The following is a 25,144-nucleotide window of genomic DNA, read 5'->3' on the forward strand; positions in this document are numbered from 1 at the left end:
GTAGCTGAGATAGAGCTGTGTTCGTGAGACGAAGACGGATCCCGAAGGGGCCCAGGCCGGGTCTTTTTTTTTACAAAAACATCTGTAGAAACAGAATGGTTTGAATTACAAACTACTAAAACCTATCTATGAAAAGCTGAGACTCTATCGAACATGCACATGTAACATGTTTTGCTCTATGATGCTCACAAGCTACACAAGAGTTGTTAGAAGGTACAGGGTTTTTATACGCAGAAGATCAAAGGAAAGTCAAAGGTTGTCCTGAAAGGAAAATGGTGAAACACCTCACTGTGAAGCTAAATATAAGTGCTGGACATGGAGATAAATGAATGTCAGAAAACTAAAAAGAAGATTTATGCTGGGGTCTCAGGACTGATTCAATAGGATTTATTTTATTAACGATAAGAACATTGGAGACACTTCAGTAGGTTTTGTTGTACATGGTTAACATCCACTCAGAACATATTCCCTTCATCCATGTTCATTGAAGAACAACGAACAGTCATCAAAGGTGGAAGAAAAAAGAGCAAAGTCATTTCTAGACACCAGATTCATGCTCTGAATGGGAATATCTTGATTCATCATCATGGATAGCGAGACCTTCCACTTTAGACACACATTTCTCAAATAAAGAACTATAGAAATAATCCCTGAAAGTATAGTCTTGGTGTGGAAGTTGTTGTGATCAAGGTGAAGCATCTTGAAAAGAGCATTCGCACCACCGGTTTGTGTTGCATTCTCAGCATCAACAGTTGTTGCAATCAAATTATGTTAATTATGGAGAATTGTGACGTTCCTCAAATGAGAAATATGGTCAACGATGCTGGTTGCCAACAGGTAAAATATGACCTAATGTTGGTGGACAGCCATTCATATTTCAAAGCTGGTTATTTTTGTGGAATTCTACCCCCTTTTAATTATTGTGTGTTTTAGCTATAGACGTATGGGTTGTACCATCAGATTTGTCTTTGTCTTCCGCATCCAGTGGTACCAAGAGTTCGTCTGTGTGATTAACGGTAGCTGAGATAGAGCTGTGTTCGTGAGACGAAGACGGTTCCCGAAGGGGCCCAGGCCGGGTCTTTTTTTTTACAAAAACATCTGTAGAAACAGAATGGTTTGAATTACAAACTACTAAAACCTATCTATGAAAAGCTGAGACTCTATCGAACATGCACATGTAACATGTTTTGCTCTATGATGCTCACAAGCTACACAAGAGTTGTTAGAAGGTACAGGGTTTTTATACGCAGAAGATCAAAGGAAAGTCAAAGGTTGTCCTGAAAGGAAAATGGTGAAACACCTCACTGTGAAGCTAAATATAAGTGCTGGACATGGAGATAAATGAATGTCAGAAAACTAAAAAGAAGATTTATGCTGGGGTCTCAGGACTGATTCAATAGGATTTATTTTATTAACGATAAGAACATTGGAGACACTTAAGTAGTTTTTGTTGTACATGGTTAACATCCACTCAGAACATATTCCCTTCATCCATGTTCATTGAAGAACAAGGAACAGTCATCAAAGGTGGAAGAAAAATGAGCAAAGGCATTTCTAGCCACCAGATTCATGCTCTGAACGGGAATATCTTGAATCATCATCATGGATAGCGAGACCTTCCACTTTAGACACACATTTCTCAAGTAAAGAACTATAGAAATGATCCCTGAAAGTATAGTCTTGGTGTGGAAGTTGTTGTGATCAAGGTGAAGCATCTTGAAAAGAGCATTTGCACCACCGGTTTGTGTTGCATTCTCAGCATCAACAGTTGTTGCAATCAAATTATGTTAATTATGGAGAATTGCGAGGTTCCTCAAATGAGAAATATGGTTAACAATGCTGGTTGCCAACAGGTAAAATATGACCTAATGTTGGTGGACAGCCATTCATATTTCAAAGCTGGTTATTTTTGTGGAATTCTACCCCCTTTTAATTATTGTGTGTTTTAGCTATAGACGTATGGGTTGTACCATCAGATTTGTCTTTGTCTTCCGCATCCAGTGGTACCAAGAGTTCGTTTGTGTGATTAACGGTAGCTGAGATAGAGCTGTGTTCGTGAGACGAAGACGGATCCCGAAGGGGCCCAGGCCTGGTCTTTTTTTTACAAAAACATCTGTAGAAACAGAATGGTTTGAATTACAAACTACTAAAACCTATCTATGAAAAGCTGAGACTCTATCAAACATGCACATGTAACATGTTTTGCTCTATGATGCTCACAAGCTACACAAGAGTTGTTAGAATGTACAGGGTTCTTCTACGCAGAAGATCAAAGGAAAGTCAAAGGCTGTCCTGAAAAGAAAATGGTGAAACACCTCATTGTGAAGCTAAATATAAGTGCTGGACATGGAGATAAATGAAAGTCGGAAAACTAAAAAGAAGATTTATGCTGGGGTCTCAGGACTGATTCTATAGGATTTATTTTATTAACGATAAGAACATTGGAGACACTTCAGTAGTTTTTGTTGTACATGGTTAACATCCACTCAGGACATATTCCCTTCATCCATGTTCATTGAAGAACAAGGAACAGTCATCAAAGGTGGAAGAAAAATGAGCAAAGTCATTTCTAGCCACCAGATTCATGCTCTGAACGGGAATATCTTGAATCATCATCATGGATAGCGAGACCTTCCACTTTTGACACACATTTCTCAAGTAAAGAACTATAGAAATGATCCCTGAAAGTATAGTCTTGGTGTGGAAGTTGTTGTGATCAAGGTGAAGGATCTTGAGAAGAGCATTTGCACCACCGGTTTGTGTTGCATTCTCAGCATCAACAGTTGTTGCAAACAAATTATGTTAATTATGGAGAATTGCGAGGTTCCTCAAATGAGAAATATGGACAACGATGCTGGTTGCCAACAGGTAAAATATGACCTAATGTTGGTGGACAGCCATTCATATTTCAAAGCTGGTTATTTTTGTGGAATTCTACCCCCTTTTAATTATTGTGTGTTTTAGCTATAGATGTATGGGTTGTACCATCAGATTTGTCTTTGTCTTCCGCACCCAGTGGTACCAAGAGTTCGTCTGTGTGATTAACGGTAGCTGAGATAGAGCTGTGTTCGTGAGACGAAGACGGATCCCGAAGGGGCCCAGGCCGGGTCTTTTTTTTTACAAAAACATCTGTAGAAACAGAATGGTTTGAATTACAAACTACTAAAACCTATCTATGAAAAGCTGAGACTCTATCGAACATGCACATGTAACATGTTTTGCTCTATGATGCTCACAAGCTACACAAGAGTTGTTAGAAGGTACAGGGTTCTTCTACGCAGAAGATCAAAGGAAATTCAAAGGCTGTCCTGAAAGGAAAATGGTGAAACACCTCATTGTGAAGCTAAATATAAGTGCTGGACATGGAGATAAATGAAAGTCGGAAAACTAAAAAGAAGATTAATGCTGGGTCTCAGGACTGATTCTATAGGATTTATTTTTTAACTTTAAAAACATTTAAGACATTTCAGTAGTTTTTGTTGTACATGGTTAACATCCACTCAGAACATATTCCCTTCATCCATGTTCATTGAAGAACAAGGAACAGTCATCAAAGATGGAAGAAAAATGAGCAAAGTCATTTCTAGCCACCAGACTCATGCTCTGAACGGGAATATCTTGAATCATCATCATGGCTAGCGAGACCTGCCACTTCAGACAGACATTTCTCTAGTAAAGAACTATTGAAATGATCCCTGAAAGTATAGTCTTGGTGTGGAAGTTGTTGTGATCAAGGTGAAGGATCTTGAAAAGAGCATTTGCACCACCGGTTTGTGTTGCATTCTCAGCATCAACAGTTGTTGCAATCAAATTATGTTAATTATGGAGAATTGCGAGGTTCCTCAAATGAGAAATATGGTCAACGATGCTGGTTGCCAACAGGTAAAATATGACCTAATGTTGGTGGACAGACATCCATATTTCAAAGCTGGTTATTTTTGTGGAATTCTACCCCCTTTTAATTATTGTGTGTTTTAGCTATAGACGTATGGGTTGTACCATCAGATTTGTCTTTGTCTTCCGCATCCAGTGGTACCAAGAGTTCGTCTGTGTGATTAACGGTAGCTGAGATAGAGCTGTGTTCGTGAGACGAAGACGGATCCCGAAGGGGCCCAGGCCGGGTCTTTTTTTTACAAAAACATCTGTAGAAACAGAATGGTTTGAATTACAAACTACTAAAACCTATCTATGAAAAGCTGAGACTCTATCGAACATGCACATGTAACATGTTTTGCTCTATGATGCTCACAAGCTACACAAGAGTTGTTAGAAGGTACAGGGTTCTTCTACGCAGAAGATCAAAGGAAGGTCAAAGGTTGTCCTGAAAGGAAAATGGTGAAACACCTCATTGTGAAGCTAAATATAAGTACTGGACATGGAGATGAATGAAAGTCGGAAAACTAAAAAGAAGATTAATGCTGGGTCAGGACTGATTCTATAGGATTTATTTTTTAACTTTAAAAACATTTAAGACATTTCAGTAGTTAATGTTGTACATGGTTAACATCCATTCAGAACATATTCCCTTCATCCATGTTCATTGAAGAAAAAGGAACAGTCATCAAAGATGGAAGAAAAATGAGCAAAGTCATTTCTAGCCACCAGACTCATGCTCTGAACGAGAATATCTTGAATCATCATCATGGATAGCGAGACCTGCCACTTCAGACAGACATTTCTCAAGTAAAGAACTATAGAAATGATCCCTGAAAGTATAGTCTTGGTGTGGAAGTTGTTGTGATCAAGGTGAAGCATCTTGAAAAGAGCATTTGCACCACCGGTTTGTGTTGCATTCTCAGCATCAACAGTTGTTGCAATCAAATTATGTTAATTATGGAGAATTGCGAGGTTCCTCAAATGAGAAATATGGTCAACGATGCTGGTTGCCAACAGGTAAAATATGACCTAATGTTGGTGGACAGCCATTCATATTTCAAAGCTGGTTATTTTTGTGGAATTCTACCCCCTTTTAATTATTGTGTGTTTTAGCTATAGACGTATGGGTTGTACCATCAGATTTGTCTTTGTCTTCCGCATCCAGTGGTACCAAGAGTTCGTCTGTGTGATTAACGGTAGCTGAGATAGAGCTGTGTTCGTGAGACGAAGACGGATCCCGAAGGGGCCCAGGCCGGGTCTTTTTTTTACAAAAACATTTGTAGAAACAGAATGGTTTGAATTACAAACTACTAAAACCTATCTATGAAAAGCTGAGACTCTATCGAACATGCACATGTAACATGTTTTGCTCTATGATGCTCACAAGCTACACAAGAGTTGTTAGAAGGTACAGGGTTCTTCTACGCAGAAGATCAAAGGAAAGTCAAAGGTTGTCCTGAAAGGAAAATGTTGAAACACCTCATTGTGAAGCTAAATATAAGTGCTAGACATGGAGATAAATGAAAGTCGGAAAACTAAAAAGAAGATTAATGCTGGGTCTCAGGACTGATTCTATAGGATTTATTTTTTAACTTAAAAACATTTGAGACATTTCAGTAGTTTTTGTTGTACATGGTTAACATCCACTCAGAACATATTCCCTTCATCCATGTTCATTGAAGAACAAAGAACAATCATCAAAGGTGGAAGAAAAATGAGCAAAGTCATTTCTAGCCACCAGACTCATGCTCTGAACGGGAATATCTTGAATCATCATCATGGATAGCGAGACCTGCCACTTTAAACAGACATTTCTCAAGTAAAGAACTATAGAAATGATCCCTGAAAGTATAGTCTTGGTGTTGAAGTTGTTGTGATCAAGGTGAAGCATCTTGAAAAGAGCATTTGCACCACCGGTTTGTGTTGCATTCTCAGCATCAACAGTTGTTGCAATCAAATTATGTTAATTATGGAGAATTGCGAGGTTCCTCAAATGAGAAATATGGTCAACGATGCTGGTTGCCAACAGGTAAAATATGACCTAATGTTGGTGGACAGACATCCATATTTCAAAGCTGGTTATTTTTGTGGAATTCTACCCCCTTTTAATTATTGTGTGTTTTAGCTATAGACGTATGGGTTGTAGCATCAGATTTGTCTTTGTCTTCCGCATCCAGTGGTACCAAGAGTTCATCTGTGTGATTAATGGTAGCTGAGATAGAGCTGTGTTCGTGAGACGAAGACGGATCCCGAAGGGGCCCAGGCCGGGTCTTTTTTTTACAAAAACATCTGTAGAAACAGAATGGTTTGAATTACAAACTACTAAAACCTATCTATGAAAAGCTGAGACTCTATCGAACATGCACATGTAACATGTTTTGCTCTATGATGCTCACAAGCTACACAAGAGTTGTTAGAAGGTACAGGGTTCTTCTACGCAGAAGATCAAAAGAAGGTCAAAGGTTGTCCTGAAAGGAAAATGGTGAAACACCTCATTGTGAAGCTATATATAAGTACTGGACATGGAGATGAATGAAAGTCGGAAAACTAAAAAGAAGATTAATGCTGGGTCTCAGGACTGATTCTATAGGATTTATTTTTTAACTTTAAAAACATTTAAGACATTTCAGTAGTTAATGTTGTACATGGTTAACATCCATTCAGAACATATTCCCTTCATCCATGTTCATTGAAGAACAAGGAACAGTCATCAAAGATGGAAGAAAAATGAGCAAAGTCATTTCTAGCCACCAGACTCATGCTCTGAACGGGAATATCTTGAATCATCATCATGGATAGCGAGACCTGCCACTTCAGACAGACATTTCTCAAGTAAAGAACTATAGAAATGATCCCTGAAAGTATAGTCTTGGTGTGGAAGTTGTTGTGATCAAGGTGAAGCATCTTGAAAAGAGCATTTGCACCACCGGTTTGTGTTGCATTCTCAGCATCAACAGTTGTTGCAAACAAATTATGTTAATTATGGAGAATTGCGAGGTTCCTCAAATGAGAAATATGGTCAACGATGCTGGTTGCCAACAGGTAAAATATGACCTAATGTTGGTGGACAGCCATTCATATTTAAAAGCTGGTTATTTTTGTGGAATTCTACCCCCTTTTAATTATTGTGTGTTTTAGCTATAGACGTATGGGTTGTACCATCAGATTTGTCTTTGTCTTCCGCATCCAGTGGTACCAAGAGTTCGTCTGTGTGATTAACGGTAGCTGAGATAGAGCTGTGTTCGTGAGACGAAGACGGATCCCGAAGGGGCCCAGGCCGGGTCTTTTTTTTACAAAAACATTTGTAGAAACAGAATGGTTTGAATTACAAACTACTAAAACCTATCTATGAAAAGCTGAGACTCTATCGAACATGCACATGTAACATGTTTTGCTCTATGATGCTCACAAGCTACACAAGAGTTGTTAGAAGGTACAGGGTTCTTCTACGCAGAAGATCAAAGGAAAGTCAAAGGTTGTCCTGAAAGGAAAATGTTGAAACACCTCATTGTGAAGCTAAATATAAGTGCTAGACATGGAGATAAATGAAAGTCGGAAAACTAAAAAGAAGATTAATGCTGGGTCTCAGAACTGATTCTATAGGATTTATTTTTTAACTTTAAAAACATTTAAGACATTTCAGTAGTTTTTGTTGTACATGGTTAACATCCACTCAGAACATATTCCCTTCATCCATGTTCATTGAAGAACAAGGAACAATCATCAAAGATGGAAGAAAAATGAGCAAAGTCATTTCTAGCCACCAGACTCATGCTCTGAACGGGAATATCTTGAATCATCATCATGGATAGCGAGACCTGCCACTTCAGACAGACATTTCTCAAGTAAAGAACTATAGAAATGATCCCTGAAAGTATAGTCTTGGTGTGGAAGTTGTTGTGATCAAGGTGAAGCATCTTGAAAAGAGCATTTGCACCACCGGTTTGTGTTGCATTCTCAGCATCAACAGTTGTTGCAAACAAATTATGTTAATTATGGAGAATTGCGAGGTTCCTCAAATGAGAAATATGGTCAACGATGCTGGTTGCCAACAGGTAAAATATGACCTAATGTTGGTGGACAGCCATTCATATTTCAAAGCTGGTTATTTTTGTGGAATTCTACCCCCCTTTAATTATTGTGTGTTTTAGCTATAGACGTATGGGTTGTACCATCAGATTTGTCTTTGTCTTCCGCATCCAGTGGTACCAAGAGTTCGTCTGTGTGATTAACGGTAGCTGAGATAGAGCTGTGTTCGTGAGACGAAGACGGATCCCGAAGGGGCCCAGGCCGGGTCTTTTTTTTACAAAAACATCTGTAGAAACAGAATGGTTTGAATTACAAACTACTAAAACCTATCTATGAAAAGCTGAGACTCTATCGAACATGCACATGTAACATGTTTTGCTCTATGATGCTCACAAGCTACACAAGAGTTGTTAGAAGTTACAAGGTTCTTCTATGCAGAAGATCAAAGGAAGGTCAAAGGTTGTCCTGAAAGGAAAATGGTGAAACACCTCATTGTGAAGCTAAATACAAGTGCTGGACATGGAGATAAATGAAAGTCGGAAAACTAAAAAGATAATTTATACTAGGTCTCAGGACTGATTCTATAGGATTTATTTTATTAACGATAAGAACATTGGAGACACTTCAGTAGTTTTTGTTGTACAAGGTTAACATCCACTCAGAACATAATCCCTTCGTCCATGTTCATTGAAGAACAAGGAACAGTCATCAAAGGTGGAAGAAAAATGAGCAAAGTCATTTCTAGCCACCAGACTCATGCTCTGAACGTGAATATCTTGAATCATCATCATGGATAGCGAGACCTTCCACTTCAGACAGACATTTCTCTAGTAAAGAACTATAGAAATGATCCCTGAAAGTATAGTCTTGGTGTGGAAGTTGTTGTGATCAAGGTGAAGGATCTTGAAAAGAGCATTTGCACCACCGGTTTGTGTTGCATTCTCAGCATCAACAGTTGTTGCAATCAAATTATGTTAATTATGGAGAATTGCGAGGTTCCTCAAATGAGAAATATGGTCAACGATGCTGGTTGCCAACAGGTAAAATATGACCTAATGTTGGTGGACAGACATCCATATTTCAAAGCTGGTTATTTTTGTGGAATTCTACCCCCTTTTAATTATTGTGTGTTTTAGCTATAGACGTATGGGTTGTACCATCAGATTTGTCTTTGTCTTCCGCATCCAGTGGTACCAAGAGTTCGTCTGTGTGATTAACGGTAGCTGAGATAGAGCTGTGTTCGTGAGACGAAGACGGATCCCGAAGGGGCCCAGGCCGGGTCTTTTTTTTACAAAAACATTTGTAGAAACAGAATGGTTTGAATTACAAACTACTAAAACCTATCTATGAAAAGCTGAGACTCTATCGAACATGCACATGTAACATGTTTTGCTCTATGATGCTCACAAGCTACACAAGAGTTGTTAGAAGGTACAGGGTTCTTCTACGCAGAAGATCAAAGGAAAGTCAAAGGTTGTCCTGAAAGGAAAATGTTGAAACACCTCATTGTGAAGCTAAATATAAGTGCTAGACATGGAGATAAATGAAAGTCGGAAAACTAAAAAGAAGATTAATGCTGGGTCTCAGAACTGATTCTATAGGATTTATTTTTTAACTTTAAAAACATTTAAGACATTTCAGTAGTTTTTGTTGTACATGGTTAACATCCACTCAGAACATATTCCCTTCATCCATGTTCATTGAAGAACAAGGAACAATCATCAAAGATGGAAGAAAAATGAGCAAAGTCATTTCTAGCCACCAGACTCATGCTCTGAACGGGAATATCTTGAATCATCATCATGGATAGCGAGACCTGCCACTTCAGACAGACATTTCTCAAGTAAAGAACTATAGAAATGATCCCTGAAAGTATAGTCTTGGTGTGGAAGTTGTTGTGATCAAGGTGAAGCATCTTGAAAAGAGCATTTGCACCACCGGTTTGTGTTGCATTCTCAGCATCAACAGTTGTTGCAAACAAATTATGTTAATTATGGAGAATTGCGAGGTTCCTCAAATGAGAAATATGGTCAACGATGCTGGTTGCCAACAGGTAAAATATGACCTAATGTTGGTGGACAGCCATTCATATTTCAAAGCTGGTTATTTTTGTGGAATTCTACCCCCCTTTAATTATTGTGTGTTTTAGCTATAGACGTATGGGTTGTACCATCAGATTTGTCTTTGTCTTCCGCATCCAGTGGTACCAAGAGTTCGTCTGTGTGATTAACGGTAGCTGAGATAGAGCTGTGTTCGTGAGACGAAGACGGATCCCGAAGGGGCCCAGGCCGGGTCTTTTTTTTACAAAAACATCTGTAGAAACAGAATGGTTTGAATTACAAACTACTAAAACCTATCTATGAAAAGCTGAGACTCTATCGAACATGCACATGTAACATGTTTTGCTCTATGATGCTCACAAGCTACACAAGAGTTGTTAGAAGTTACAAGGTTCTTCTATGCAGAAGATCAAAGGAAGGTCAAAGGTTGTCCTGAAAGGAAAATGGTGAAACACCTCATTGTGAAGCTAAATACAAGTGCTGGACATGGAGATAAATGAAAGTCGGAAAACTAAAAAGATAATTTATACTAGGTCTCAGGACTGATTCTATAGGATTTATTTTATTAACGATAAGAACATTGGAGACACTTCAGTAGTTTTTGTTGTACAAGGTTAACATCCACTCAGAACATAATCCCTTCGTCCATGTTCATTGAAGAACAAGGAACAGTCATCAAAGGTGGAAGAAAAATGAGCAAAGTCATTTCTAGCCACCAGACTCATGCTCTGAACGTGAATATCTTGAATCATCATCATGGATAGCGAGACCTTCCACTTCAGACAGACATTTCTCTAGTAAAGAACTATAGAAATGATCCCTGAAAGTATAGTCTTGGTGTGGAAGTTGTTGTGATCAAGGTGAAGGATCTTGAAAAGAGCATTTGCACCACCGGTTTGTGTTGCATTCTCAGCATCAACAGTTGTTGCAATCAAATTATGTTAATTATGGAGAATTGCGAGGTTCCTCAAATGAGAAATATGGTCAACGATGCTGGTTGCCAACAGGTAAAATATGACCTAATGTTGGTGGACAGACATCCATATTTCAAAGCTGGTTATTTTTGTGGAATTCTACCCCCTTTTAATTATTGTGTGTTTTAGCTATAGACGTATGGGTTGTACCATCAGATTTGTCTTTGTCTTCCGCATCCAGTGGTACCAAGAGTTCGTCTGTGTGATTAACGGTAGCTGAGATAGAGCTGTGTTCGTGAGACGAAGACGGATCCCGAAGGGGCCCAGGCCGGGTCTTTTTTTTACAAAAACATTTGTAGAAACAGAATGGTTTGAATTACAAACTACTAAAACCTATCTATGAAAAGCTGAGACTCTATCGAACATGCACATGTAACATGTTTTGCTCTATGATGCTCACAAGCTACACAAGAGTTGTTAGAAGTTACAAGGTTCTTCTATGCAGAAGATCAAAGGAAGGTCAAAGGTTGTCCTGAAAGGAAAATGGTGAAACACCTCATTGTGAAGCTAAATACAAGTGCTGGACATGGAGATAAATGAAAGTCGGAAAACTAAAAAGAAGATTTATACTAGGTCTCAGGACTGATTCTATAGGATTTATTTTATTAACGATAAGAACATTGGAGACACTTCAGTAGTTTTTGTTGTACAAGGTTAACATCCACTCAGAACATAATCCCTTCGTCCATGTTCATTGAAGAACAAGGAACAGTCATCAAAGGTGGAAGAAAAATGAGCAAAGTCATTTCTAGCCAACAGACTCATGCTCTGAACGTGAATATCTTGAATCATCATCATGGATAGCGAGACCTTCCACTTCAGACAGACATTTCTCAAGTAAAGAACTATAGAAATGATCCCTGAAAGTATAGTCTTGGTGTGGAAGTTGTTGTGATCAAGGTGAAGGATCTTGAAAAGAGCATTTGCACCACCGGTTTGTGTTGCATTCTCAGCATCAACAGTTGTTGCAATCAAATTATGTTAATTATGGAGAATTGCGAGGTTCCTCAAATGAGAAATATGGTCAACGATGCTGGTTGCCAACAGGTAAAATATGACCTAATGTTGGTGGACAGACATCCATATTTCAAAGCTGGTTATTTTTGTGGAATTCTACCCCCTTTTAATTATTGTGTGTTTTAGCTATAGACGTATGGGTTGTACCATCAGATTTGTCTTTGTCTTCCGCATCCAGTGGTACCAAGAGTTCGTCTGTGTGATTAACGGTAGCTGAGATAGAGCTGTGTTCGTGAGACGAAGACGGATCCCGAAGGGGCCCAGGCCGGGTCTTTTTTTTACAAAAACATCTGTAGAAACAGAATGGTTTGAATTACAAACTACTAAAACCTATCTATGAAAAGCTGAGACTCTATCGAACATGCACATGTAACATGTTTTGCTCTATGATGCTCACAAGCTACACAAGAGTTGTTAGAAGGTACAGGGTTCTTCTACGCAGAAGATCAAAGGAGGGTCAAAGGTTGTCCTGAAAGGAAAATGGTGAAACACCTCATTGTGAAGCTAAATATAAGTACTGGACATGGAGATGAATGAAAGTCGGAAAACTAAAAAGAAGATTAATGCTGGGTCTCAGGACTGATTCTATAGGATTTATTTTTTAACTTTAAAAACATTTAAGACATTTCAGTAGTTAATGTTGTACATGGTTAACATCCATTCAGAACATATTCCCTTCATCCATGTTCATTGAAGAACAAGGAACAGTCATCAAAGATGGAAGAAAAATGAGCAAAGTCATTTCTAGCCACCAGACTCATTCTCTGAACGGGAATATCTTGAATCATCATCATGGATAGCGAGACCTGCCACTTCAGCCAGACATTTCTCAAGTAAAGAACTATAGAAATGATCCCTGAAAGTATAGTCTTGGTGTGGAAGTTGTTGTGATCAAGGTGAAGCATCTTGAAAAGAGCATTTGCACCACCGGTTTGTGTTGCATTCTCAGCATCAACAGTTGTTGCAATCAAATTATGTTAATTATGGAGAATTGCGAGGTTCCTCAAATGAGAAATATGGTCAACGATGCTGGTTGCCAACAGGTAAAATATGACCTAATGTTGGTGGACAGCCATTCATATTTCAAAGCTGGTTATTTTTGTGGAATTCTACCCCCTTTTAATTATTGTGTGTTTTAGCTATAGACGTATGGGTTGTACCATCAGATTTGTCTTTGTCTTCCGCATCCAGTGGTACCAAGAGTTCGTCTGTGTGATTAACGGTAGCTGAGATAGAGCTGTGTTCGTGAGACGAAGACGGATCCCGAAGGGGCCCAGGCCGGATCTTTTTTTTACAAAAACATTTGTAGAAACAGAATGGTTTGAATTACAAACTACTAAAACCTATCTATGAAAAGCTGAGACTCTATCGAACATGCACATGTAACATGTTTTGCTCTATGATGCTCACAAGCTACACAAGAGTTGTTAGAAGGTACAGGGTTCTTCTACGCAGAAGATCAAAGGAAAGTCAAAGGTTGTCCTGAAAGGAAAATGTTGAAACACCTCATTGTGAAGCTAAATATAAGTGCTAGACATGGAGATAAATGAAAGTCGGAAAACTAAAAAGAAGATTAATGCTGGGTCTCAGGACTGATTCTATAGGATTTATTTTTTAACTTAAAAACATTTGAGACATTTCAGTAGTTTTTGTTGTACATGGTTAACATCCACTCAGAACATATTCCCTTCATCCATGTTCATTGAAGAACAAAGAACAATCATCAAAGGTGGAAGAAAAATGAGCTAAGTCGTTTCTAGCCACCAGACTCATGCTCTGAACGGGAATATCTTGAATCATCATCATGGATAGCGAGACCTGCCACTTCAAACAGACATTTCTCAAGTAAAGAACTATAGAAATGATCCCTGAAAGTATAGTCTTGGTGTTGAAGTTGTTGTGATCAAGGTGAAGCATCTTGAAAAGAGCATTTGCACCACCGGTTTGTGTTGCATTCTCAGCATCAACAGTTGTTGCAATCAAATTATGTTAATTATGGAGAATTGCGAGGTTCCTCAAATGAGAAATATGGTCAACGATGCTGGTTGCCAACAGGTAAAATATGACCTAATGTTGGTGGACAGACATCCATATTTCAAAGCTGGTTATTTTTGTGGAATTCTACCCCCTTTTAATTATTGTGTGTTTTAGCTATAGACGTATGGGTTGTAGCATCAGATTTGTCTTTGTCTTCCGCATCCAGTGGTACCAAGAGTTCATCTGTGTGATTAATGGTAGCTGAGATAGAGCTGTGTTCGTGAGACGAAGACGGATCCCGAAGGGGCCCAGGCCGGGTCTTTTTTTTACAAAAACATCTGTAGAAACAGAATGGTTTGAATTACAAACTACTAAAACGTATCTATGAAAAGCTGAGACTCTATCGAACATGCACATGTAACATGTTTTGCTCTATGATGCTCACAAGCTACACAAGAGTAGTTAGAAGTTACAAGGTTCTTCTATGCAGAAGATCAAAGGAAGGTCAAAGGTTGTCCTGAAAGGAAAATGGTGAAACACCTCATTGTGAAGCTAAATATAAGTACTGGACATGGAGATGAATGAAAGTCGGAAAACTAAAAAGAAGATTAATGCTGGGTCTCAGGACTGATTCTATAGGATTTATTTTTTAACTTTAAAAACATTTGAGACATTTCAGTAGTTAATGTTGTACATGGTTAACATCCATTCAGAACATATTCCCTTCATCCATGTTCATTGAAGAACAAGGAACAGTCATCAAAGATGGAAGAAAAATGAGCAAAGTCATTTCTAGCCACCAGACTCATGCTCTGAACGGGAATATCTTGAATCATCATCATGGATAGCGAGACCTGCCACTTCAGACAGACATTTCTCAAGTAAAGAACTATAGAAATGATCCCTGAAAGTATAGTCTTGGTGTGGAAGTTGTTGTGATCAAGGTGAAGCATCTTGAAAAGAGCATTTGCACCACCGGTTTGTGTTGCATTCTCAGCATCAACAGTTGTTGCAATCAAATTATGTTAATTATGGAGAATTGCGAGGTTCCTCAAATGAGAAATATGGTCAACGATGCTGGTTGCCAACAGGTAAAATATGACCTAATGTTGGTGGACAGCCATTCATATTTCAAAGCTGGTTATTTTTGTGGAATTCTACCCCCTTTTAATTATTGTGTGTTTTAGCTATAGACGTATGGGTTGTACCATCAGATTTGTCTTTGTCTTCCGCATCCAGTGGTACCAAGAGTTCGTCTGTGTGATTAACGGTAGCTGAGATAGAGCTGTGTTCGTGAGACGAAGACGGATCCCGAAGGGGCCCAGGCCGGGTCTTTTTTTTACAAAAACATCTGTAGAAACAGAATGGTTTGAATTACAAACTACTAAAACCTACCTATGAAAAGCTGAGACTCTATCGAACATGCACATGTAACATGTTTTGCTCTATGATGCTCACAAGCTACACAAGAGTTGTTAGAAGTTACAAGGTTCTTCTATGCAGAAGATCAAAGGAAGGTCAAAGGTTGTCCTGAAAGGAAAATGGTGAAACACCTCATTGTGAAGCTAAATACAAGTGCTGGACATGGAGATAAATGAAAGTCGGAAAACTAAAAAGAAGATAAATGCTGGGTCTCAGGACTGATTCTATAGGATTTATTTTTTAACTTTAAAAACATTTAAGACATTTCAGTAGTTTTTGTTGTACATGGTTAACATCCACTCAGAACATATTCCCTTCATCCATGTTCATTGAAGAACAAGGAACAATCATCAAAGATGGAAGAAAAATGAGCAAAGTCATTTCTAGCCACCAGACTCATGCTCTGAACGGGAATATCTTGAATCATCATCATGGATAGCGAGACCTGCCACTTCAGACAGACATTTCTCAAGTAAAGAACTATAGAAATGATCCCTGAAAGTATAGTCTTGGTGTTGAAGTTGTTGTGATCAAGGTGAAGCATCTTGAAAAGAGCATTTGCACCACCGGTTTGTGTTGCATTCTCAGCATCAACAGTTGTTGCAATCAAATTATGTTAATTATGGAGAATTGTGAGGTTCCTCAAATGAGAAATATGGTCAACGATGCTGGTTGCCAACAGGTAAAATATGACCTAATGTTGGTGGACAGCCATTCATATTTCAAAGCTGGTTATTTTTGTGGAATTCTACCCCCTTTTAATTATTGTGTGTTTTAGCTATAGACGTATGGGTTGTACCATCAGATTTGTCTTTGTCTTCCGCATCCAGTGGTACCAAGAGTTCGTCTGTGTGATTAACGGTAGCTGAGATAGAGCTGTGTTCGTGAGACGAAGACGGATCCCGAAGGGGCCCAGGCCGGGTCTTTTTTTTACAAAAACATCTGTAGAAACAGAATGGTTTGAATTACAAACTACTAAAACCTATCTATGAAAAGCTGAGACTCTATCGAACATGCACATGTAACATGTTTTGCTCTATGATGCTCACAAGCTACACAAGAGTTGTTAGAAGTTACAAGGTTCTTCTATGCAGAAGATCAAAGGAAGGTCAAAGGTTGTCCTGAAAGGAAAATGGCGAAACACCTCATTGTGAAGCTAAATATAAGTGCTGGACATGGAGATAAATGAAAGTCGGAAAACTAAAAAGAAGATTAATGCTGGGTCTCAGGACTGATTCTATAGGATTTATTTTATTAACGATAAGAACATTAGAGACACTTCAGTAGTTTTTGTTGTACATGGTTAACATCCACTCAGAACATATTCCCTTCATCCATGTTCATTGAAGAACAAGGAACAGTCATCAAAGGTGGAAGAAAAATGAGCAAAGTCATTTCTAGCCACCAGACTCATGCTCTGAACGGGAATATCTTGAATCATCATCATGGATAGCGAGACCTGCCACTTCAGACAGACATTTCTCAAGTAAAGAACTATAGAAATGATCCCTGAAAGTATAGTCTTGGTGTTGAAGTTGTTGTGATCAAGGTGAAGCATCTTGAAAAGAGCATTTGCACCACCGGTTTGTGTTGCATTCTCAGCATCAACAGTTGTTGCAATCAAATTATGTTAATTATGGAGAATTGTGAGGTTCCTCAAATGAGAAATATGGTCAACGATGCTGGTTGCCAACAGGTAAAATATGACCTAATGTTGGTGGACAGCCATTCATATTTCAAAGCTGGTTATTTTTGTGGAATTCTACCCCCTTTTAATTATTGTGTGTTTTAGCTATAGACGTATGGGTTGTACCATCAGATTTGTCTTTGTCTTCCGCATCCAGTGGTACCAAGAGTTCGTCTGTGTGATTAACGGTAGCTGAGATAGAGCTGTGTTCGTGAGACGAAGACGGATCCCGAAGGGGCCCAGGCCGGGTCTTTTTTTTACAAAAACATCTGTAGGAACAGAATGGTTTGAATTACAAACTACTAAAACCTATCTATGAAAAGCTGAGACTCTATCGAACATGCACATGTAACATGTTTTGCTCTATGATGCTCACAAGCTAAACAAGAGTTGTTAGAAGTTACAAGGTTCTTCTATGCAGAAGATCAAAGGAAGGTCAAAGGTTGTCCTGAAAGGAAAATGGTGAAACACCTCATTGTGAAGCTAAATATAAGTGCTGGACATGGAGATAAATGAAAGTCGGTAAACTAAAAAGAAGATTTATGCTGGAGTCTCAGGACTGATTCTATAGGATATATTTTATTAACGATAATAACATTGGAGACATTTCAGTAGTTTTTGTTGTACATGGTTAACATCCACTCAGAACATATTCCCTTCATCCATGCTCATTGAAGAACAAGGAACAGTCATCAAAGGTGGAAGAAAAATGAGCAAAGTCATTTCTAGCCACCAGATTCATGCTCTGAACGGGAATATCTTGAACCATCATCATGGATAGCGAGACCTTCCACTTTAGACAGACATTTCTCAAGTAAAGAACTATAAAAATGATCCCTGAAAGTATAGTCTTGGTGTGGAAGTTGTTGTGATCAAGGTGAAGCGTCTTGAAAAGAGCATTTGCACCACCGGTTTGTGTTGCATTCTCAGCATCAACAGTTGTTGCAATCAAATTATGTTAATTATGGAGAATTGCGAGGTTCGTCAAATGAGAAATATGGTCAACGATGCTGGTTGCCAACAGGTAAAATATGATCTAATGCTGGTGGACAGCCATCCATATTTCAAAGCTGGTTATTTTTGTGGAATTCTACCCCCTTTTAATTATTGTGTGTTTTAGCTATAGACGTATGGGTTGTACCATCAGATTTGTCTTTGTCTTCCGCATCCAGTGGTACCAAGAGTTAGTCTGTGTGATTAACGGTAGCTGAGATAGAGCTGTGTTCGTGAGACGAAGACGGATCCCGAAGGGGCCCAGGCCGGGTCTTTTTTTTTACAAAAACATCTGTAGAAACAGAATGGTTTGGATTACAAACTACTAAAACCTATCTATGAAAAGCTGAGACTCTATCGAACATGCACATGTAACATGTTTTGCTCTATGATGCTCACAAGCTACACAAGAGTTGTTAGAAGTTACAAGGTTCTTCTACGCAGAAGATCAAAGGAAGGTCAAAGGTTGTCCTGAAAGGAAAATGGTGAAACATCTCATTGTGAAGCTAAATATAAGTGCTGGACATGGAGATAAATGAAAGTCGGAAAACTAAAAAGAACATTTATGCTGGGGTCTCAGGTCTGATTCCATAGGATTTATTTTATTAACGATAAGAACATTGAAGACATTTCAGTAGATTTTGTTGTACAAGGTTAACATCCACTCAGAACATATTCCCTTCATCCATGTTCAATGAAGAACAAGGAACAGTCATCAAAGGTGGAAGAAAAATGAGCAAAGTCATTTCTAGCCACCAGACTCATGCTCTGAACGGGAAAATCTTCAATCATCATCATGGATTGCGAAACCTTCCACTTCAGACAGACATTTCTCAAGTAAAGAACTATAGAAATGATCCCTGAAAGTATAGTCTTGGTGTGGAAGTTGTTGTGATCAAGGTGAAGGATCTTGAAAAGAGCATTTGCACCACCGGTTTGTGTTGCATTCTCAGCATCAACATTTGTTGCAATCAAATTATGTTAATTATGGAGAATTTCGAGGTCCCTCAAATGAGAAATATGGTCAACGATGCTGGTTGCCAACAGGTAAAATATGACCTAATGTTGGTGGACAGCCATCCATATTTCAAAGCTGGTTATTTTTGTGGAATTCTACCCCCTTTTAATTATTGTGTGTTTTAGCTATAGACGTATGGGTTGTACCATCAGATTTGTCTTTGTCTTCCGCATCCAGTGGTACCAAGAATTCGTCTATGTGATTAACGGTAGCTGAGATAGAGCTGTGTTCGTGAGACGAAGACGGATCCCGAAGGGGCCCAGGCCGGGTCTTTTTTTTACAAAAACATCTGTAGAAACAGAATGGTTTGAATTACAAACTACTAAAACCTATCTATGAAAAGCTGAGACTCTATCGAACATGCACATGTAACATGTTTTGCTCTATGATGCTCACAAGCTACACAAGAGTAGTTAGAAGTTACAAGGTTCTTCTACGCAGAAGATCAAAGGAAGGTCAAAGGTTGTCCTGAAAGGAAAATGGTGAAACACCTCATTGTGAAGCTAAATATAAGTGCTGGACATGGAGATAAATGAAAGTCGGAAAACTAAAAAGAAGATTAATGCTGGGTCTCAGGACTGATTCTATAGGATTTATTTTTTAACAATAAAAACTTTTGAGACATTTCAGTAGTTTTTGTTGTACATTGTTAACATCCACTCAGAACATATTCCCTTCATCCATGCTTATTGAAGAACAAGGAACAGTCATTAAAGGTGGAAGAAAAATGAGCGAAGTCATTTCTAGCCACCAGATTCATGCTCTGAACGGGAATATCTTGAATCATCATCATGGATAGAGAGACCTTCCACTTTTGACAAACATTTCTCAAGTAAAGAACTATAGAAATGATCCCTGAAAGTATAGTCTTGGTGTGGAAGTTGTTGTGATCAAGGTGAAGGATCTTGAAAAGAGCATTTGCACCACCGGTTTGTGTTGCATTCTCAGCATCAACATTTGTTGCAATCAAATTATGTTAATTATGGAGAATTGCGAGGTTCCTCAAATGAGAAATATGGTCAACGATGCTGGTTGCCAACAGGTAAAATATGACCTAATGTTGGTGGACAGCCATCCATATTTCAAAGCTGGTTATTTTTGTGGAATTCTACCCCCTTTTAATTATTGTGTGTTTTAGCTATAGACGTATGGGTTGTACCATCAGATTTGTCTTTGTCTTCCGCATCCAGTGGTACCAAGAGTTCGTCTGTGTGATTAACGGTAGCTGAGATAGAGCTGTGTTCGTGAGACGAAGACGGATCCCGAAGGGGCCCAGGCCGGGTCTTTTTTTTACAAAAACATCTGTAGAAACAGAATGGTTTGAATTACAAACTACTTAAACCTATCTATGAAAAGCTGAGACTCTATCGAACATGCACATTTAACATGTTTTGCTCTATGATGCTCACAAGCTACACAAGAGTTGTTAGAAGTTACAAGGTTCTTCTACGCAGAAGATCAAAGGAAGGTCAAAGGTTGTCCTGAAAGGAAAATGGTGAAACACCTCATTGTGAAGCTAAATATAAGTGCTGGACATGGAGATAAATGAAAGTCGGAAAACTAAAAAGAAGATTAATGCTGGGTCTCAGGACTGATTCTATAGGATTTATTTTTTAACAATAAAAACTTTTGAGACATTTCAGTAGTTTTTGTTGTACATTGTTAACATCCACTCAGAACATATTCCCTTCATCCATGTTCATTGAAGAACAAGGAACAGTCATCAAAGGTGGAAGAAAAATGAGCAAAGTCATTTCTAGCCACCAGACTCATGCTCTGAACGGGAAAATCTTCAATCATCATCATGGATTGCGAAACCTTCCACTTCAGACAGACATTTCTCAAGTAAAGAACTATAGAAATGATCCCTGAAAGTATAGTCTTGGTGTGGAAGTTGTTGTGATCAAGGTGAAGGATCTTGAAAAGAGCATTTGCACCACCGGTTTGTGTTGCATTCTCAGCATCAACATTTGTTGCAATCAAATTATGTTAATTATGGAGAATTGCGAGGTCCCTCAAATGAGAAATATGGTCAACGATGCTGGTTGCCAACAGGTAAAATATGACCTAATGTTGGTGGACAGCCATCCATATTTCAAAGCTGGTTATTTTTGTGGAATTCTACCCCCTTTTAATTATTGTGTGTTTTAGCTGTAGACGTATGGGTTGTACCATCAGATTTGTCTTTGTCTTCCGCATCCAGTGGTACCAAGAATTCGTCTATGTGATTAACGGTAGCTGAGATAGAGCTGTGTTCGTGAGACGAAGACGGATCCCGAAGGGGCCCAGGCCGGGTCTTTTTTTTACAAAAACATCTGTAGAAACAGAATGGTTTGAATTACAAACTACTAAAACCTATCTATGAAAAGCTGAGACTCTATCGAACATGCACATGTAACATGTTTTGCTCTATGATGCTCACAAGCTACACAAGAGTAGTTAGAAGTTACAAGGTTCTTCTACGCAGAAGATCAAAGGAAGGTCAAAGGTTGTCCTGAAAGGAAAATGGTGAAACACCTCATTGTGAAGCTAAATATAAGTGCTGGACATGGAGATAAATGAAAGTCGGAAAACTAAAAAGAAGATTAATGCTGGGGTCTCAGGACTGATTCTATAGGATTTATTTTGTTAACGATGAGAACATTGAAGACATTTCAGTAGTTTTTGTTGTACATGGTTAACATCCACTCAGAACATATTCCCTTCATCCATGCTTATTGAAGAACAAGGAACAGTCATTAAAGGTGGAAGAAAAATGAGCAAAGTCATTTCTAGCCACCAGATTCATGCTCTGAACGGGAATATCTTGAATCATCATCATGGATAGCGAGACCTTCCACTTTTGACAAACATTTCTCAAGTAAAGAACTATAGAAATGATCCCTGAAAGTATAGTCTTGGTGTGGAAGTTGTTGTGATCAAGGTGAAGGATCTTGAAAAGAGCATTTGCACCACCGGTTTGTGTTGCATTCTCAGCATCAACATTTGTTGCAATCAAATTATGTTAATTATGGAGAATTGCGAGGTTCCTCAAATGAGAAATATGGTCAACGATGCTGGTTGCCAACAGGTAAAATATGACCTAATGTTGGTGGACAGCCATCCATATTTCAAAGCTGGTTATTTTTGTGGAATTCTACCCCCTTTTAATTATTGTGTGTATTAGCTATAGACGTATGGGTTGTACCATCAGATTTGTCTTTGTCTTCCGCATCCAGTGGTACCAAGAGTTCGTCTGTGTGATTAACGGTAGCTGAGATAGAGCTGTGTTCGTGAGACGAAGACGGATCCCGAAGGGGCCCAGGCCGGGTCTTTTTTTTACAAAAACATCTGTAGAAACAGAATGGTTTGAATTACAAACTACTAAAACCTATCTATGAAAAGCTGAGACTCTATCGAACATGCACATTTAACATGTTTTGCTCTATGATGCTCACAAGCTACACAAGAGTTGTTAGAAGTTACAAGGTTCTTCTACGCAGAAGATCAAAGGAAGGTCAAAGGTTGTCCTGAAAGGAAAATGGTGAAACACCTCATTGTGAAGCTAAATATAAGTGCTGGACATGGAGATAAATGAAAGTCGGAAAACTAAAAAGAAGATTAATGCTGGGTCTCAGGACTGATTCTATAGGATTTATTTTTTAACAATAAAAACTTTTGAGACATTTCAGTAGTTTTTGTTGTACATTGTTAACATCCACTCAGAACATATTCCCTTCATCCATGTTCATTGAAGAACAAGGAACAGTCATCAAAGGTGGAAGAAAAATGAGCAAAGTCATTTCTAGCCACCAGACTCATGCTCTGAACGGGAAAATCTTGAATCATCATCATGGATTGCGAAACCTTACACTTCAGACAGACATTTCTCAAGTAAAGAACTATAGAAATGATCCCTGAAAGTATAGTCTTGGTGTGGAAGTTGTTGTGATCAAGGTGAAGGATCTTGAAAAGAGCATTTGCACCACCGGTTTGTGTTGCATTCTCAGCATCAACATTTGTTGCAATCAAATTATGTTAATTATGGAGAATTGCGAGGTCCCTCAAATGAGTAATGTGGTCAACGATGCTGGTTGCCAACAGGTAAAATATGACCTAATGTTGGTGGACAGCCATCCATATTTCAAAGCTGGTTATTTTTGTGGAATTCTACCCCCTTTTAATTATTTTGTGTTTTAGCTATAGACGTATGGGTTGTACCATCAGATTTGTCTTTGTCTTCCGCATCCAGTGGTACCAAGAATTCGTCTATGTGATTAACGGTAGCTGAGATAGAGCTGTGTTTGTGAGACGAAGACGGATCCCGAAGGGGCCCAGGCCGGGTCTTTTTTTTACAAAAACATCTGTAGAAACAGAATGGTTTGAATTACAAACTACTAAAACCTATCTATGAAAAGCTGAGACTCTATCGAACATGCACATGTAACATGTTTTGCTCTATGATGCTCACAAGCTACACAAGAGTAGTTAGAAGTTACAAGGTTCTTCTACGCAGAAGATCAAACGAAGGTCAAAGGTTGTCCTGAAAGGAAAATGGTGAAACACCTCATTGTGAAGCTAAATATAAGTGCTGGACATGGAGATAAATGAAAGTCGGAAAACTAAAAAGAAGATTTATGCTGGGGTCTCAGGACTTATTCTATAGGATTTATTTTGTTAACGATAAGAACATTGAAGACATTTCAGTAGTTTTTGTTGTACATGGTTAACATCCACTCAGAACATATTCCCTTCATCCATGCTCATTGACGAACAAGGAACAGTCATCAAAGGTGGAAGAAAAATGAGCAAAGTCATTTCTAGCCACCAGATTCATGCTCTGAACGGGAATATCTTGAATCATCATCATGGATAGCGAGACCTTCCACTTTTGACACACATTTCTCAAGTAAAGAACTATAGAAATGATCCCTGAAAGTATAGTCTTGGTGTGGAAGTTGTTGTGATCAAGGTGAAGGATCTTGAAAAGAGCATTTGCACCACCGGTTTGTGTTGCATTCTCAGCATCAACATTTGTTGCAATCAAATTATGTTAATTATGGAGAATTGCGAGGTCCCTCAAATGAGTAATGTGGTCAACGATGCTGGTTGCCAACAGGTAAAATATGACCTAATGTTGGTGGACAGCCATCCATATTTCAAAGCTGGTTATTTTTGTGGAATTCTACCCCCTTTTAATTATTTTGTGTTTTAGCTATAGACGTATGGGTTGTACCATCAGATTTGTCTTTGTCTTCCGCATCCAGTGGTACCAAGAATTCGTCTATGTGATTAACGGTAGCTGAGATAGAGCTGTGTTTGTGAGACGAAGACGGATCCCGAAGGGGCCCAGGCCGGGTCTTTTTTTTACAAAAACATCTGTAGAAACAGAATGGTTTGAATTACAAACTACTAAAACCTATCTATGAAAAGCTGAGACTCTATCGAACATGCACATGTAACATGTTTTGCTCTATGATGCTCACAAGCTACACAAGAGTAGTTAGAAGTTACAAGGTTCTTCTACGCAGAAGATCAAACGAAGGTCAAAGGTTGTCCTGAAAGGAAAATGGTGAAACACCTCATTGTGAAGCTAAATATAAGTGCTGGACATGGAGATAAATGAAAGTCGGAAAACTAAAAAGAAGATTTATGCTGGGGTCTCAGGACTTATTCTATAGGATTTATTTTGTTAACGATAAGAACATTGAAGACATTTCAGTAGTTTTTGTTGTACATGGTTAACATCCACTCAGAACATATTCCCTTCATCCATGCTCATTGACGAACAAGGAACAGTCATCAAAGGTGGAAGAAAAATGAGCAAAGTCATTTCTAGCCACCAGATTCATGCTCTGAACGGGAATATCTTGAATCATCATCATGGATAGCGAGACCTTCCACTTTTGACACACATTTCTCAAGTAAAGAACTATAGAAATGATCCCTGAAAGTATAGTCTTGGTTCGGAAGTTGTTGTGATCAAGGTGAAGGATCTTGAAAAGAGCATTTGCACCACCGGTTTGTGTTGCATTCTCAGCATCAACATTTGTTGCAATCAAATTATGTTAATTATGGAGAATTGCGAGGTTCCTCAAATGAGAAATATGGT

The 25,144-nt window shown here is 38.6% G+C and overlaps 25 non-coding genes across 25 annotated transcripts; all 25 read right to left on the bottom strand.

Moving 5' to 3' along the window:
- Positions 1-450: 450 nt before the first annotated feature.
- On the bottom strand, positions 451-666 carry LOC129856292 (small nucleolar RNA U3). Its single transcript, XR_008759702.1, has one exon. It is a non-coding gene; the product is annotated as a small nucleolar RNA U3 (small nucleolar RNA).
- An 800-nt stretch (positions 667-1,466) lies between these two features.
- Positions 1,467-1,682, bottom strand: LOC129856211 (small nucleolar RNA U3). Its single transcript, XR_008759626.1, has one exon. It is a non-coding gene; the product is annotated as a small nucleolar RNA U3 (small nucleolar RNA).
- A 799-nt stretch (positions 1,683-2,481) lies between these two features.
- Positions 2,482-2,697, bottom strand: LOC129856375 (small nucleolar RNA U3). Its single transcript, XR_008759777.1, has one exon. It is a non-coding gene; the product is annotated as a small nucleolar RNA U3 (small nucleolar RNA).
- A 798-nt stretch (positions 2,698-3,495) lies between these two features.
- Positions 3,496-3,711, bottom strand: LOC129856298 (small nucleolar RNA U3). The gene has a single exon (XR_008759708.1). It is a non-coding gene; the product is annotated as a small nucleolar RNA U3 (small nucleolar RNA).
- A 795-nt stretch (positions 3,712-4,506) lies between these two features.
- Positions 4,507-4,722, bottom strand: LOC129856235 (small nucleolar RNA U3). The gene has a single exon (XR_008759650.1). It is a non-coding gene; the product is annotated as a small nucleolar RNA U3 (small nucleolar RNA).
- A 796-nt stretch (positions 4,723-5,518) lies between these two features.
- LOC129856346 (small nucleolar RNA U3) lies at positions 5,519-5,734 on the bottom strand. Its single transcript, XR_008759752.1, has one exon. It is a non-coding gene; the product is annotated as a small nucleolar RNA U3 (small nucleolar RNA).
- Positions 5,735-6,531: 797 nt separating this feature from the next.
- LOC129856363 (small nucleolar RNA U3) lies at positions 6,532-6,747 on the bottom strand. Its single transcript, XR_008759768.1, has one exon. It is a non-coding gene; the product is annotated as a small nucleolar RNA U3 (small nucleolar RNA).
- Positions 6,748-7,544: 797 nt separating this feature from the next.
- LOC129856356 (small nucleolar RNA U3) lies at positions 7,545-7,760 on the bottom strand. The gene has a single exon (XR_008759761.1). It is a non-coding gene; the product is annotated as a small nucleolar RNA U3 (small nucleolar RNA).
- A 798-nt stretch (positions 7,761-8,558) lies between these two features.
- On the bottom strand, positions 8,559-8,774 carry LOC129856284 (small nucleolar RNA U3). Its single transcript, XR_008759694.1, has one exon. It is a non-coding gene; the product is annotated as a small nucleolar RNA U3 (small nucleolar RNA).
- A 797-nt stretch (positions 8,775-9,571) lies between these two features.
- Positions 9,572-9,787, bottom strand: LOC129856357 (small nucleolar RNA U3). Its single transcript, XR_008759762.1, has one exon. It is a non-coding gene; the product is annotated as a small nucleolar RNA U3 (small nucleolar RNA).
- Positions 9,788-10,585: 798 nt separating this feature from the next.
- On the bottom strand, positions 10,586-10,801 carry LOC129856285 (small nucleolar RNA U3). Its single transcript, XR_008759695.1, has one exon. It is a non-coding gene; the product is annotated as a small nucleolar RNA U3 (small nucleolar RNA).
- A 798-nt stretch (positions 10,802-11,599) lies between these two features.
- LOC129856304 (small nucleolar RNA U3) lies at positions 11,600-11,815 on the bottom strand. The gene has a single exon (XR_008759714.1). It is a non-coding gene; the product is annotated as a small nucleolar RNA U3 (small nucleolar RNA).
- A 797-nt stretch (positions 11,816-12,612) lies between these two features.
- LOC129856270 (small nucleolar RNA U3) lies at positions 12,613-12,828 on the bottom strand. The gene has a single exon (XR_008759683.1). It is a non-coding gene; the product is annotated as a small nucleolar RNA U3 (small nucleolar RNA).
- Positions 12,829-13,624: 796 nt separating this feature from the next.
- Positions 13,625-13,840, bottom strand: LOC129856229 (small nucleolar RNA U3). The gene has a single exon (XR_008759644.1). It is a non-coding gene; the product is annotated as a small nucleolar RNA U3 (small nucleolar RNA).
- A 797-nt stretch (positions 13,841-14,637) lies between these two features.
- LOC129856364 (small nucleolar RNA U3) lies at positions 14,638-14,853 on the bottom strand. Its single transcript, XR_008759769.1, has one exon. It is a non-coding gene; the product is annotated as a small nucleolar RNA U3 (small nucleolar RNA).
- A 797-nt stretch (positions 14,854-15,650) lies between these two features.
- Positions 15,651-15,866, bottom strand: LOC129856358 (small nucleolar RNA U3). Its single transcript, XR_008759763.1, has one exon. It is a non-coding gene; the product is annotated as a small nucleolar RNA U3 (small nucleolar RNA).
- Positions 15,867-16,664: 798 nt separating this feature from the next.
- On the bottom strand, positions 16,665-16,880 carry LOC129856347 (small nucleolar RNA U3). The gene has a single exon (XR_008759753.1). It is a non-coding gene; the product is annotated as a small nucleolar RNA U3 (small nucleolar RNA).
- A 799-nt stretch (positions 16,881-17,679) lies between these two features.
- LOC129856230 (small nucleolar RNA U3) lies at positions 17,680-17,895 on the bottom strand. Its single transcript, XR_008759645.1, has one exon. It is a non-coding gene; the product is annotated as a small nucleolar RNA U3 (small nucleolar RNA).
- Positions 17,896-18,695: 800 nt separating this feature from the next.
- Positions 18,696-18,911, bottom strand: LOC129856379 (small nucleolar RNA U3). Its single transcript, XR_008759781.1, has one exon. It is a non-coding gene; the product is annotated as a small nucleolar RNA U3 (small nucleolar RNA).
- A 797-nt stretch (positions 18,912-19,708) lies between these two features.
- On the bottom strand, positions 19,709-19,924 carry LOC129856210 (small nucleolar RNA U3). The gene has a single exon (XR_008759625.1). It is a non-coding gene; the product is annotated as a small nucleolar RNA U3 (small nucleolar RNA).
- A 797-nt stretch (positions 19,925-20,721) lies between these two features.
- Positions 20,722-20,937, bottom strand: LOC129856220 (small nucleolar RNA U3). The gene has a single exon (XR_008759635.1). It is a non-coding gene; the product is annotated as a small nucleolar RNA U3 (small nucleolar RNA).
- A 799-nt stretch (positions 20,938-21,736) lies between these two features.
- LOC129856381 (small nucleolar RNA U3) lies at positions 21,737-21,952 on the bottom strand. Its single transcript, XR_008759783.1, has one exon. It is a non-coding gene; the product is annotated as a small nucleolar RNA U3 (small nucleolar RNA).
- A 797-nt stretch (positions 21,953-22,749) lies between these two features.
- On the bottom strand, positions 22,750-22,965 carry LOC129856227 (small nucleolar RNA U3). Its single transcript, XR_008759642.1, has one exon. It is a non-coding gene; the product is annotated as a small nucleolar RNA U3 (small nucleolar RNA).
- Positions 22,966-23,764: 799 nt separating this feature from the next.
- On the bottom strand, positions 23,765-23,980 carry LOC129856361 (small nucleolar RNA U3). The gene has a single exon (XR_008759766.1). It is a non-coding gene; the product is annotated as a small nucleolar RNA U3 (small nucleolar RNA).
- Positions 23,981-24,779: 799 nt separating this feature from the next.
- On the bottom strand, positions 24,780-24,995 carry LOC129856362 (small nucleolar RNA U3). Its single transcript, XR_008759767.1, has one exon. It is a non-coding gene; the product is annotated as a small nucleolar RNA U3 (small nucleolar RNA).
- Positions 24,996-25,144: the final 149 nt, after the last annotated feature.

The sequence above is a fragment of the Salvelinus fontinalis genome, chromosome 5 (assembly GCF_029448725.1).
Source record: "Salvelinus fontinalis isolate EN_2023a chromosome 5, ASM2944872v1, whole genome shotgun sequence".
NCBI classification, from domain to species: domain Eukaryota; kingdom Metazoa; phylum Chordata; class Actinopteri; order Salmoniformes; family Salmonidae; genus Salvelinus; species Salvelinus fontinalis.